General features: G+C 41.5%; 11 non-coding genes across 11 annotated transcripts; all 11 read right to left on the reverse strand.

The window, feature by feature from the left end:
* Positions 1-173: 173 nt before the first annotated feature.
* Positions 174-245, reverse strand: trnap-ugg (transfer RNA proline (anticodon UGG)). Its single transcript has one exon. It is a non-coding gene; the product is annotated as a tRNA-Pro (tRNA).
* Positions 246-1,271: 1,026 nt separating this feature from the next.
* On the reverse strand, positions 1,272-1,343 carry trnap-ugg (transfer RNA proline (anticodon UGG)). Its single transcript has one exon. It is a non-coding gene; the product is annotated as a tRNA-Pro (tRNA).
* A 1,025-nt stretch (positions 1,344-2,368) lies between these two features.
* trnap-cgg (transfer RNA proline (anticodon CGG)) lies at positions 2,369-2,440 on the reverse strand. Its single transcript has one exon. It is a non-coding gene; the product is annotated as a tRNA-Pro (tRNA).
* Positions 2,441-3,445: 1,005 nt separating this feature from the next.
* Positions 3,446-3,517, reverse strand: trnap-cgg (transfer RNA proline (anticodon CGG)). The gene has a single exon. It is a non-coding gene; the product is annotated as a tRNA-Pro (tRNA).
* Positions 3,518-4,543: 1,026 nt separating this feature from the next.
* On the reverse strand, positions 4,544-4,615 carry trnap-ugg (transfer RNA proline (anticodon UGG)). The gene has a single exon. It is a non-coding gene; the product is annotated as a tRNA-Pro (tRNA).
* Positions 4,616-5,641: 1,026 nt separating this feature from the next.
* trnap-ugg (transfer RNA proline (anticodon UGG)) lies at positions 5,642-5,713 on the reverse strand. The gene has a single exon. It is a non-coding gene; the product is annotated as a tRNA-Pro (tRNA).
* Positions 5,714-6,739: 1,026 nt separating this feature from the next.
* On the reverse strand, positions 6,740-6,811 carry trnap-ugg (transfer RNA proline (anticodon UGG)). The gene has a single exon. It is a non-coding gene; the product is annotated as a tRNA-Pro (tRNA).
* Positions 6,812-7,836: 1,025 nt separating this feature from the next.
* On the reverse strand, positions 7,837-7,908 carry trnap-cgg (transfer RNA proline (anticodon CGG)). The gene has a single exon. It is a non-coding gene; the product is annotated as a tRNA-Pro (tRNA).
* A 1,026-nt stretch (positions 7,909-8,934) lies between these two features.
* trnap-cgg (transfer RNA proline (anticodon CGG)) lies at positions 8,935-9,006 on the reverse strand. Its single transcript has one exon. It is a non-coding gene; the product is annotated as a tRNA-Pro (tRNA).
* Positions 9,007-10,032: 1,026 nt separating this feature from the next.
* trnap-ugg (transfer RNA proline (anticodon UGG)) lies at positions 10,033-10,104 on the reverse strand. The gene has a single exon. It is a non-coding gene; the product is annotated as a tRNA-Pro (tRNA).
* A 1,026-nt stretch (positions 10,105-11,130) lies between these two features.
* Positions 11,131-11,202, reverse strand: trnap-ugg (transfer RNA proline (anticodon UGG)). The gene has a single exon. It is a non-coding gene; the product is annotated as a tRNA-Pro (tRNA).
* Positions 11,203-13,190: the final 1,988 nt, after the last annotated feature.

The following is a 13,190-nucleotide window of genomic DNA, read 5'->3' on the forward strand; positions in this document are numbered from 1 at the left end:
GCACAAGCTAGACTAGTATGTATCACAGCATCGATTGTCATAGAATGTTGTCTTTGCTTATCTCCATCTTGGTCACTAGTTATCGTGGTATAAGATACTATTCACCAGCAGATAGGTTGGGAAGGCCTACCACACAAACTAAGGGATCCCCATTCATTAACCGCACTGCACATGGGCTCGTCCGGGATTTGAACCCGGGACCTCTCGCACCCAAAGCGAGAATCAGACCCCTAGACCAACGAGCCCCTCATGCTGTCTGCTGTTACACGGTGTGTGGGATAGAAATCAGAGTTTTTCAATTTCATGATTTTGCTTGGCAGCAGAAAATCTCACCGTGCACTTTTTGTTCACAGTTGTGTACATTCCTTTCTGAACACCCACGTTTTCAACATAACAGTCAGAAAATCATGCTTTAAATGACACCCGGAACGCACAGTTCCTTTTATCTTTGATGGGTTTGGATATGCTGTTTTCCATAGTCTTGGTCATGCCAGAAGCACATGAATGTTACATCTAGTAAAGCTGAAGTGCCATGAGGAACATTGCTGTTCTACGCTCAATGTCCATAGATCATTTTCTTATCGACTTTTACAAATGTTTGAGAAGATTGCTGTTTTACTGTCGATGTGTATTGAAGATCCCCATCAGTTTGCAGAATGCATTTTACACGTCAGGATAAGAGTTTTCTCTTTCATCGTTTTCCTGTCGGGTTTTGCAAATGTTTTGCGAGATTACTCATTTACAATCAATGTCCATTGAAGATTGCAATCACCTCCAGAAGTTACTTGCCTCATCTGCACAAGGTCCTTCTGCATGTGTCGACACTATGTTTGAGCTTAATCTTTGAGGTGTTGGGTTTTGCAAAGAATCGAGCAGATTGCTCTTTTACGGTCAATGTCCATTGAAGATCACAATCGATTGCCGAAGGTGGGTCTGCTAAATTCTGCCAATATGTATCTGTCTGCTGAAATCACTACGACAATGCACTTGCAAATGTAAACAGAGATTGACGTGAAACAAAAGCAAAAAGAGTGAAGTTGAAAATCATGCTGTTTGTGTCATTCAGTAGGGAAGGAGTGACAGGCAGAGGTTAAATGAGCACAAGCTAGACTAGTATGTATCACAGCATCGATTGTCATAGAATGTTGTCTTTGCTTATCTCCATCTTGGTCACTAGTTATCGTGGTATAAGATACTATTCACCAGCAGATAGGTTGGGAAGGCCTACCACACAAACTAAGGGATCCCCATTCATTAACCGCACTGCACATGGGCTCGTCCGGGATTTGAACCCGGGACCTCTCGCACCCAAAGCGAGAATCATACCCCTAGACCAACGAGCCCCTCATGCTGTCAGCTGTTACACGGTGTGTGGGATTGAAATCAGAGTTTTTCAATTTCATGATTTTGCTTGGCAGCACAAAATCTCACAGTGCACTTTTTGTTCACAGTTGTGTACATTCCTTTCTGAACACCCACGTTTTCAACATAACAGTCAGAAAATCATGCTTTAAATGACACCAGGAACGCACAGTTCCTTTTATCTTTGATGGGTTTGGATATGCTGTTTTCCATAGTCTTGGTCATGCAAGAAGCACATGAATGTTACATCTAGTAAAGCTGAAGTGCCATGACGAACATTGCTGTTCTACGCTCAATGTCCATAGATCATTTTCTTATCGACTTTTACAAATGTTTGAGAAGATTGCTCTTTTACTGTCGATGTGTATTGAAGATCCCCATCAGTTTGCAGAACGCATTTTACACGTCAGGATAAGAGTTTTCTCTTTCATCGTTTTCCTGTCGGGTTTTGCAAATGTTTTGCGAGATTACTCATTTTCTATCAATGTCCATTGAAGATTGCAATCACCTCCAGAAGTTACTTGCCTCATCTGCACAAGGTCCTTCTGCATGTGTGGACACTATGTTTGAGCTTAATCTTTGAGGTGTTGGGTTTTGCAAAGAATCGAGCAGATTGCTCTTTTACGGTCAATGTCCATTGAAGATCACAATCGATTGCCGAAGGTGGGTCTGCTAAATTCTGCCAATATGTATCTGTCTGCTGAAATCACTACGACAATGCACTTGCAAATGTAAAGAGAAATTGACGTGAAACAAAAGCAAAAAGAGTGAAGTTGAAAATCATGCCATTTGTGTCATTCAGTAGGGAAGGAGTGACAGGCAGAGGTTAAATGAGCACAAGCTAGACTAGTATGTATCACAGCATCGATTGTCATAGAATGTTGTCTTTGCTTATCTCCATCTTGGTCACTAGTTATTGTGGTATAAGATACTATTCACCAGCAGATAGGTTGGGAAACCCTACCACACAAACTAAGGGATCCCCATTCATTACCGCACTGCATATAGGCTCGTCCGGGATTTGAACCCGGGACCTCTCGCACCCGAAGCGAGAATCATACCCCTAGACCAACGAGCCCCTCATGCTGTCAGCTGTTACACGGTGTGTGGGATAAAAATCAGAGTTTTTCAATTTCATGATTTTGCTTGGCAGCACAAAATCTCACCGTGCACTTTTTGTTCACAGTTGTGTACATTCCTTTCTGAACATCCACGTTTTCAACATAACAGTCAGAAAATCATGCTTTAAATGACACCAGGAACGCACAGTTCCTTTTATCTTTGATGGGTTTGGATATGCTGTTTTCCATAGTCTTGGTCATGCAAGAAGCACATGAATGTTACATCTAATAAAGCTGAAGTGCCTTGAGGAACATTGCTGTTCTACGCTCAATGTCCATAGATCATTTTCTTATCGACTTTTACAAATGTTTGAGAAGATTGCTCTTTTACTGTCGATGTGTATTGAAGATCCCCATCAGTTTGCAGAATGCATTTTACACGTCAGGATAAGAGTTTTCTCTTTCATCGTTTTCCTGTCGGGTTTTGCAAATGTTTTGCGAGATTACTCATTTTCAATCAATGTCCATTGAAGATTGCAATCACCTCCAGAAGTTACTTGCCTCATCTGCACAAGGTCCTTCTGCATGTGTGGGCACTATGTTTGAGCTTAATCTTTGAGGTGTTGGGTTTTGCAAAGAATCGAGCAGATTGCTCTTTTACGGTCAATGTCCATTGAAGATCACAATCGATTGCCGAAGGTGGGTCTGCTAAATTCTGCCAATATGTATCTGTCTGCTGAAATCACTACGACAATGCACTTGCAAATGTAAAGAGAAATTGACGTGAAACAAAAGCAAAAAGAGTGAAGTTGAAAATCATGCCATTTGTGTCATTCAGAGGTTAAATGAGCACAAGCTAGACTAGTATGTATCACAGCATCGATTGTCATAGAATGTTGTCTTTGCTTATCTCCATCTTGGTCACTAGTTATCGTGGTATAAGATACTATTCACCAGCAGATAGGTTGGGAAGGCCTACCACACAAACTAAGGGATCCCCATTCATTAACCGCACTGCACATGGGCTCGTCTGGGATTTGAACCCGGGACCTCTCACACCCGAAGCGAGAATCATACCCCTAGACCAACGAGCCCCTCATGCTGTCAGCTATTACACGGTGTGTGGGATAGAAATCAGAGTTTTTCAATTTCATGATTTTGCTTGGCAGCAGAAAATCTCACAGTGCACTTTTTGTTCACAGTTGTGTACATTCCTTTCTGAACACCCACGTTTTCAACATAACAGTCAGAAAATCATGCTTTAAATGACACCAGGAACGCACAGTTCCTTTTATCTTTGATGGGTTTGGATATGCTGTTTTCCATAGTCTTGGTCATGCAAGAAGCACATGAATGTTACATCTAGTAAAGCTGAAGTGCCATGACGAACATTGCTGTTCTACGCTCAATGTCCATAGATCATTTTCTTATCGACTTTTACAAATGTTTGAGAAGATTGCTCTTTTACTGTCGATGTGTATTGAAGATCCCCATCAGTTTGCAGAACGCATTTTACACGTCAGGATAAGAGTTTTCTCTTTCATCGTTTTCCTGTCGGGTTTTGCAAATGTTTTGCGAGATTACTCATTTTCTATCAATGTCCATTGAAGATTGCAATCACCTCCAGAAGTTACTTGCCTCATCTGCACAAGGTCCTTCTGCATGTGTGGACACTATGTTTGAGCTTAATCTTTGAGGTGTTGGGTTTTGCAAAGAATCGAGCAGATTGCTCTTTTACGGTCAATGTCCATTGAAGATCACAATCGATTGCCGAAGGTGGGTCTGCTAAATTCTGCCAATATGTATCTGTCTGCTGAAATCACTACGACAATGCACTTGCAAATGTAAAGAGAAATTGACGTGAAACAAAAGCAAAAAGAGTGAAGTTGAAAATCATGCCATTTGTGTCATTCAGTAGGGAAGGAGTGACAGGCAGAGGTTAAATGAGCACAAGCTAGACTAGTATGTATCACAGCATCGATTGTCATAGAATGTTGTCTTTGCTTATCTCCATCTTGGTCACTAGTTATCGTGGTATAAGATACTATTCACCAGCAGATAGGTTGGGAAGGCCTACCACACAAACTAAGGGATCCCCATTCATTAACCGCACTGCACATGGGCTCGTCCGGGATTTGAACCCGGGACCTCTCGCACCCAAAGCGAGAATCAGACCCCTAGACCAACGAGCCCCTCATGCTGTCTGCTGTTACACGGTGTGTGGGATAGAAATCAGAGTTTTTCAATTTCATGATTTTGCTTGGCAGCAGAAAATCTCACCGTGCACTTTTTGTTCACAGTTGTGTACATTCCTTTCTGAACACCCACGTTTTCAACATAACAGTCAGAAAATCATGCTTTAAATGACACCCGGAACGCACAGTTCCTTTTATCTTTGATGGGTTTGGATATGCTGTTTTCCATAGTCTTGGTCATGCCAGAAGCACATGAATGTTACATCTAGTAAAGCTGAAGTGCCATGAGGAACATTGCTGTTCTACGCTCAATGTCCATAGATCATTTTCTTATCGACTTTTACAAATGTTTGAGAAGATTGCTGTTTTACTGTCGATGTGTATTGAAGATCCCCATCAGTTTGCAGAATGCATTTTACACGTCAGGATAAGAGTTTTCTCTTTCATCGTTTTCCTGTCGGGTTTTGCAAATGTTTTGCGAGATTACTCATTTACAATCAATGTCCATTGAAGATTGCAATCACCTCCAGAAGTTACTTGCCTCATCTGCACAAGGTCCTTCTGCATGTGTCGACACTATGTTTGAGCTTAATCTTTGAGGTGTTGGGTTTTGCAAAGAATCGAGCAGATTGCTCTTTTACGGTCAATGTCCATTGAAGATCACAATCGATTGCCGAAGGTGGGTCTGCTAAATTCTGCCAATATGTATCTGTCTGCTGAAATCACTACGACAATGCACTTGCAAATGTAAACAGAGATTGACGTGAAACAAAAGCAAAAAGAGTGAAGTTGAAAATCATGCCGTTTGTGTCATTCAGTAGGGAAGAAGTGACAGGCAGAGGTTAAATGAGCACAAGCTAGACTAGTATGTATCACAGCATCGATTGTCATAGAATGTTGTCTTTGCTTATCTCCATCTTGGTCACTAGTTATCGTGGTATAAGATACTATTCACCAGCAGATAGGTTGGGAAGGCCTACCACACAAACTAAGGGATCCCCATTCATTAACCGCACTGCACATGGGCTCGTCCGGGATTTGAACCCGGGACCTCTCGCACCCAAAGCGAGAATCATACCCCTAGACCAACGAGCCCCTCATGCTGTCAGCTGTTACACGGTGTGTGGGATTGAAATCAGAGTTTTTCAATTTCATGATTTTGCTTGGCAGCAGAAAATCTCACAGTGCACTTTTTGTTCACAGTTGTGTACATTCCTTTCTGAATACCCACGTTTTCAACATAACAGTCAGAAAATCATGCTTTAAATGACACCAGGAACGCACAGTTCCTTTTATCTTTGATGGGTTTGGATATGCTGTTTTCCATAGTCTTGGTCATGCAAGAAGCACATGAATGTTACATCTAGTAAAGCTGAAGTGCCATGACGAACATTGCTGTTCTACGCTCAATGTCCATAGATCATTTTCTTATCGACTTTTACAAATGTTTGAGAAGATTGCTCTTTTACTGTCGATGTGTATTGAAGATCCCCATCAGTTTGCAGAACGCATTTTACACGTCAGGATAAGAGTTTTCTCTTTCATCGTTTTCCTGTCGGGTTTTGCAAATGTTTTGCGAGATTACTCATTTTCTATCAATGTCCATTGAAGATTGCAATCACCTCCAGAAGTTACTTGCCTCATCTGCACAAGGTCCTTCTGCATGTGTGGACACTATGTTTGAGCTTAATCTTTGAGGTGTTGGGTTTTGCAAAGAATCGAGCAGATTGCTCTTTTACGGTCAATGTCCATTGAAGATCACAATCGATTGCCGAAGGTGGGTCTGCTAAATTCTGCCAATATGTATCTGTCTGCTGAAATCACTACGACAATGCACTTGCAAATGTAAAGAGAAATTGACGTGAAACAAAAGCAAAAAGAGTGAAGTTGAAAATCATGCCATTTGTGTCATTCAGTAGGGAAGGAGTGACAGGCAGAGGTTAAATGAGCACAAGCTAGACTAGTATGTATCACAGCATCGATTGTCATAGAATGTTGTCTTTGCTTATCTCCATCTTGGTCACTAGTTATCGTGGTATAAGATACTACTCACCAGCAGATAGGTTGGGAAGGCCTACCACACAAACTAAGGGATCCCCATTCATTAACCGCACTGCACATGGGCTCGTCCGGGATTTGAACCCGGGACCTCTCGCACCCAAAGCGAGAATCATACCCCTAGACCAACGAGCCCCTCATGCTGTCAGCTGTTACACGGTGTGTGGGATTGAAATCAGAGTTTTTCAATTTCATGATTTTGCTTGGCAGCAGAAAATCTCACAGTGCACTTTTTGTTCACAGTTGTGTACATTCCTTTCTGAACACCCACGTTTTCAACATAACAGTCAGAAAATCATGCTTTAAATGACACCAGGAACGCACAGTTCCTTTTATCTTTGATGGGTTTGGATATGCTGTTTTCCATAGTCTTGGTCATGCAAGAAGCACATGAATGTTACATCTAGTAAAGCTGAAGTGCCATGACGAACATTGCTGTTCTACGCTCAATGTCCATAGATCATTTTCTTATCGACTTTTACAAATGTTTGAGAAGATTGCTCTTTTACTGTCGATGTGTATTGAAGATCCCCATCAGTTTGCAGAACGCATTTTACACGTCAGGATAAGAGTTTTCTCTTTCATCGTTTTCCTGTCGGGTTTTGCAAATGTTTTGCGAGATTACTCATTTTCTATCAATGTCCATTGAAGATTGCAATCACCTCCAGAAGTTACTTGCCTCATCTGCACAAGGTCCTTCTGCATGTGTGGACACTATGTTTGAGCTTAATCTTTGAGGTGTTGGGTTTTGCAAAGAATCGAGCAGATTGCTCTTTTACGGTCAATGTCCATTGAAGATCACAATCGATTGCCGAAGGTGGGTCTGCTAAATTCTGCCAATATGTATCTGTCTGCTGAAATCACTACGACAATGCACTTCCAAATGTAAAGAGAAATTGACGTGAAACAAAAGCAAAAAGAGTGAAGTTGAAAATCATGCCATTTGTGTCATTCAGTAGGGAAGGAGTGACAGGCAGAGGTTAAATGAGCACAAGCTAGACTAGTATGTATCACAGCATCGATTGTCATAGAATGTTGTCTTTGCTTATCTCCATCTTGGTCACTAGTTATCGTGGTATAAGATACTATTCACCAGCAGATAGGTTGGGAAAGCCTACCACACAAACTAAGGGATCCCCATTCATTACCGCACTGCATATAGGCTCGTCCGGGATTTGTACCCGGGACCTCTCGCACCCGAAGCGAGAATCATACCCCTAGACCAACGAGCCCCTCATGCTGTCAGCTGTTACACGGTGTGTGGGATAAAAATCAGAGTTTTTCAATTTCATGATTTTGCTTGGCAGCACAAAATCTCACCGTGCACTTTTTGTTCACAGTTGTGTACATTCCTTTCTGAACATCCACGTTTTCAACATAACAGTCAGAAAATCATGCTTTAAATGACACCAGGAACGCACAGTTCCTTTTATCTTTGATGGGTTTGGATATGCTGTTTTCCATAGTCTTGGTCATGGAAGAAGCACATGAATGTTACATCTAGTAAAGCTGAAGTGCCATGAGGAACATTGCTGTTCTACGCTCAATGTCCATAGATCATTTTCTTATCGACTTTTACAAATGTTTGAGAAGATTGCTCTTTTACTGTCGATGTGTATTGAAGATCCCCATCAGTTTGCAGAATGCATTTTACACGTCAGGATAAGAGTTTTCTCTTTCATCGTTTTCCTGTCGGGTTTTGCAAATGTTTTGCGAGATTACTCATTTACAATCAATGTCCATTGAAGATTGCAATCACCTCCAGAAGTTACTTGCCTCATCTGCACAAGGTCCTTCTGCATGTGTCGACACTATGTTTGAGCTTAATCTTTGAGGTGTTGGGTTTTGCAAAGAATCGAGCAGATTGCTCTTTTACGGTCAATGTCCATTGAAGATCACAATCGATTGCCGAAGGTGGGTCTGCTAAATTCTGCCAATATGTATCTGTCTGCTGAAATCACTACGACAATGCACTTGCAAATGTAAACAGAGATTGACGTGAAACAAAAGCAAAAAGAGTGAAGTTGAAAATCATGCCATTTGTGTCATTCAGTAGGGAAGGAGTGACAGGCAGAGGTTAAATGAGCACAAGCTAGACTAGTATGTATCACAGCATCGATTGTCATAGAATGTTGTCTTTGCTTATCTTCATCTTGTTCACTAGTTATCGTGGTATAAGATACTATTCACCAGCAGATAGGTTGGGAAAGCCTACCACACAAACTAAGGGATCCCCATTCATTAACCGCACTGCATATGGGCTCATCCGGGATTTGAACCCGGGACCTCTCGCACCCGAAGCGAGAATCATACCCCTAGACCAACGAGCCCCTAATGCTGTCAGCTGTTACACGGTGTGTGGGATAAAAATCAGAGTTTTTCAATTTCATGATTTTGCTTGGCAGCACAAAATCTCACCGTGCACTTTTTGTTCACAGTTGTGTACATTCCTTTCTGAACACCCACGTTTTCAACATAACAGTCAGAAAATCATGCTTTAAATGACACCAGGAACGCACAGTTCCTTTTATCTTTGATGGGTTTGGATATGCTGTTTTCCATAGTCTTGGTCATGCAAGAAGCACATGAATGTTACATCTAGTAAAGCTGAAGTGCCATGACGAACATTGCTGTTCTACGCTCAATGTCCATAGATCATTTTCTTATCGACTTTTACAAATGTTTGAGAAGATTGCTCTTTTACTGTCGATGTGTATTGAAGATCCCCATCAGTTTGCAGAACGCATTTTACACGTCAGGATAAGAGTTTTCTCTTTCATCGTTTTCCTGTCGGGTTTTGCAAATGTTTTGCGAGATTACTCATTTACAATCAATGTCCATTGAAGATTGCAATCACCTCCAGAAGTTACTTGCCTCATCTGCACAAGGTCCTTCTGCATGTGTCGACACTATGTTTGAGCTTAATCTTTGAGGTGTTAGGTTTTGCAAAGAATCGAGCAGATTGCTCTTTTACGGTCAATGTCCATTGAAGATCACAATCGATTGCCGAAGGTGGGTCTGCTAAATTCTGCCAATATGTATCTGTCTGCTGAAATCACTACGACAATGCACTTGCAAATGTAAAGAGAAATTGACGTGAAACAAAAGCAAAACAAGTGAAGTTGAAAATCATGCCATTTGTGTCATTCAGTAGGGAAGGAGTGACAGGCAGAGGTTAAATGAGCACAAGCTAGACTAGTATGTATCACAGCATCGATTGTGATAAAATGTTGTCTTTGCTTATCTCCATCTTGGTCACTAGTTATCGTGGTATAAGATACTATTCACCAGCAGATAGGTTGGGAAAGCCTACCACACAAACTAAGGGATCCCCGTTCATTAACCGCACTGCATATGGGCTCGTCCGGGATTTGAACCCGGGACCTCTCGCACCCAAAGCGAGAATCATACCCCTAGACCAACGAGCCCCTAATGTTGTCAGCTGTTACACGGTGTGTGGGATAAAAATCAGAGTTTTTCAATTTCATGATTTTGCTTGGCAGCACAAAATCTCACCGTGCACTTTTTGTTCACAGTTGTGTACATTCCTTTCTGAACACCCACGTTTTCAACATAACAGTCAGAAAATCATGCTTTAAATGACACCAGGAACGCACAGTTCCTTTTATCTTTGATGGGTTTGGATATGCTGTTTTCCATAGTCTTGGTCATGGAAGAAGCACATGAATGTTACATCTAGTAAAGCTGAAGTGCCATGAGGAACATTGCTGTTCTACGCTCAATGTCCATAGATCATTTTCTTATCGACTTTTACAAATGTTTGAGAAGATTGCTCTTTTACTGTCGATGTGTATTGAAGATCCCCATCAGTTTGCAGAATGCATTTTACACGTCAGGATAAGAGTTTTCTCTTTCATCGTTTTCCTGTCGGGTTTTGCAAATGTTTTGCGAGATTACTCATTTACAATCAATGTCCATTGAAGATTGCAATCACCTCCAGAAGTTACTTGCCTCATCTGCACAAGGTCCTTCTGCATGTGTCGACACTATGTTTGAGCTTAATCTTTGAGGTGTTGGGTTTTGCAAAGAATCGAGCAGATTGCTCTTTTACGGTCAATGTCCATTGAAGATCACAATCGATTGCCGAAGGTGGGTCTGCTAAATTCTGCCAATATGTATCTGTCTGCTGAAATCACTACAACAATGCACTTGCAAATGTAAAGAGAAATTGACGTGAAACAAAAGCAAAACGAGTGAAGTTGAAAATCATGCCATTTGTGTCATTCAGTAGGGAAGGAGTGACAGGCAGAGGTTAAATGAGCACAAGCTAGACTAGTATGTATCACAGCATCGATTGTCATAGAATGTTGTCTTTGCTTATCTCCATCTTGGTCACTAGTTATCGTGGTATAAGATACTATTCACCAGCAGATAGGTTGGGAAGGCCTACCACACAAACTAAGGAATCCCCATTCATTAACCGCACTGCATATGGGCTCGTCCGGGATTTGAACCCGGGACCTCTAGCACCCAAAGCGAGAATCATACCCCTAAACCAACGAGCCCCTCATGCTGACAGCTGTTACACGGTGTGTGGTATAAAAATCAGAGTTTTTCAATTTCATGATTTTGCTTGGCAGCAGAAAATCTCACCGTGCACTTTTTGTTCACAGTTGTGTACATTCCTTTCTGAACACCCACGTTTTCAACATAACAGTCAGAAAATCATGCTTTAAATGACACCCGGAACGCACAGTTCCTTTTATCTTTGATGGGTTTGGATATGCTGTTTTCCATAGTCTTGGTCATGCCAGAAGCACATGAATGTTACATCTAGTAAAGCTGAAGTGCCATGAGGAACATTGCTGTTCTACGCTCAATGTCCATAGATCATTTTCTTATCGACTTTTACAAATGTTTGAGAAGATTGCTGTTTTACTGTCGATGTGTATTGAAGATCCCCATCAGTTTGCAGAATGCATTTTACACGTCAGGATAAGAGTTTTCTCTTTCATCGTTTTCCTGTCGGGTTTTGCAAATGTTTTGCGAGATTACTCATTTACAATCAATGTCCATTGAAGATTGCAATCACCTCCAGAAGTTACTTGCCTCATCTGCACAAGGTCCTTCTGCATGTGTCGACACTATGTTTGAGCTTAATCTTTGAGGTGTTGGGTTTTGCAAAGAATCGAGCAGATTGCTCTTTTACGGTCAATGTCCATTGAAGATCACAATCGATTGCCGAAGGTGGGTCTGCTAAATTCTGCCAATATGTATCTGTCTGCTGAAATCACTACGACAATGCACTTGCAAATGTAAACAGAGATTGACGTGAAACAAAAGCAAAAAGAGTGAAGTTGAAAATCATGCCGTTTGTGTCATTCAGTAGGGAAGGAGTGACAGGCAGAGGTTAAATGAGCACAAGCTAGACTAGTATGTATCACAGCATCGATTGTCATAGAATGTTGTCTTTGCTTATCTCCATCTTGGTCACTAGTTATCGTGGTATAAGATACTATTCACCAGCAGATAGGTTGGGAAGGCCTACCACACAAACTAAGGGATCCCCATTCATTAACTGCACTGCACATGGGCTCGTCCGGGATTTGAACCCGGGACCTCTCGCACCCAAAGCGAGAATCATACCCCTAGACCTCATGCTGTCAGCTATTACACGGTGTGTGGGATAGAAATCAGAGTTTTTCAATTTCATGATTTTGCTTGGCAGCAGAAAATCTCACCGTGCACTTTTTGTTCACAGTTGTGTACATTCCTTTCTGAACACCCACGTTTTCAACATAACAGTCAGAAAATCATGCTTTAAATGACACCAGGAACGCACAGTTCCTTTTATCTTTGATGGGTTTGGATATGCTGTTTTCCATAGTCTTGGTCATGCAAGAAGCACATGAATGTTACATCTAGTAAAGCTGAAGTGCCATGAGGAACATTGCTGTTCTACGCTCAATGTCCATAGATCATTTTCTTATCGACTTTTACAAATGTTTGAGAAGATTGCTCTTTTACTGTCGATGTGTATTGAAGATCCCCATCAGTTTGCAGAATGCATTTTACACGTCAGGATACGAGTTTTCTCTTTCATCGTTTTCCTGTCGGGTTTTGCAAATGTTTTGCGAGATTACTCATTTACAATCAATGTCCATTGAAGATTGCAATCACCTCCAGAAGTTACTTGCCTCATCTGCACAAGGTCCTTCTGCATGTGTGGACACTATGTTTGAGCTTAATCTTTGAGGTGTTGGGTTTTGCAAAGAATCGAGCAGATTGCTCTTTTACGGTCAATGTCCATTGAAGATCACAATCGATTGCCGAAGGTGGGTCTGCTAAATTCTGCCAATATGTATCTGTCTGCTGAAATCACTACGACAATGCACTTGCAAATGTAAACAGAGATTGACGTGAAACAAAAGCAAAAAGAGTGAAGTTGAAAATCATGCCATTTGTGTCATTCAGTAGGGAAGGAGTGACAGGTAGAGGTTAAATGAGCACAAGCTAGACTAGTATGTATCACAGCATCGATTGTCATAGAATG

Source organism: Paramormyrops kingsleyae, chromosome 6, assembly GCF_048594095.1.
Source record: "Paramormyrops kingsleyae isolate MSU_618 chromosome 6, PKINGS_0.4, whole genome shotgun sequence".
In the NCBI taxonomy this organism is placed as follows: domain Eukaryota; kingdom Metazoa; phylum Chordata; class Actinopteri; order Osteoglossiformes; family Mormyridae; genus Paramormyrops; species Paramormyrops kingsleyae.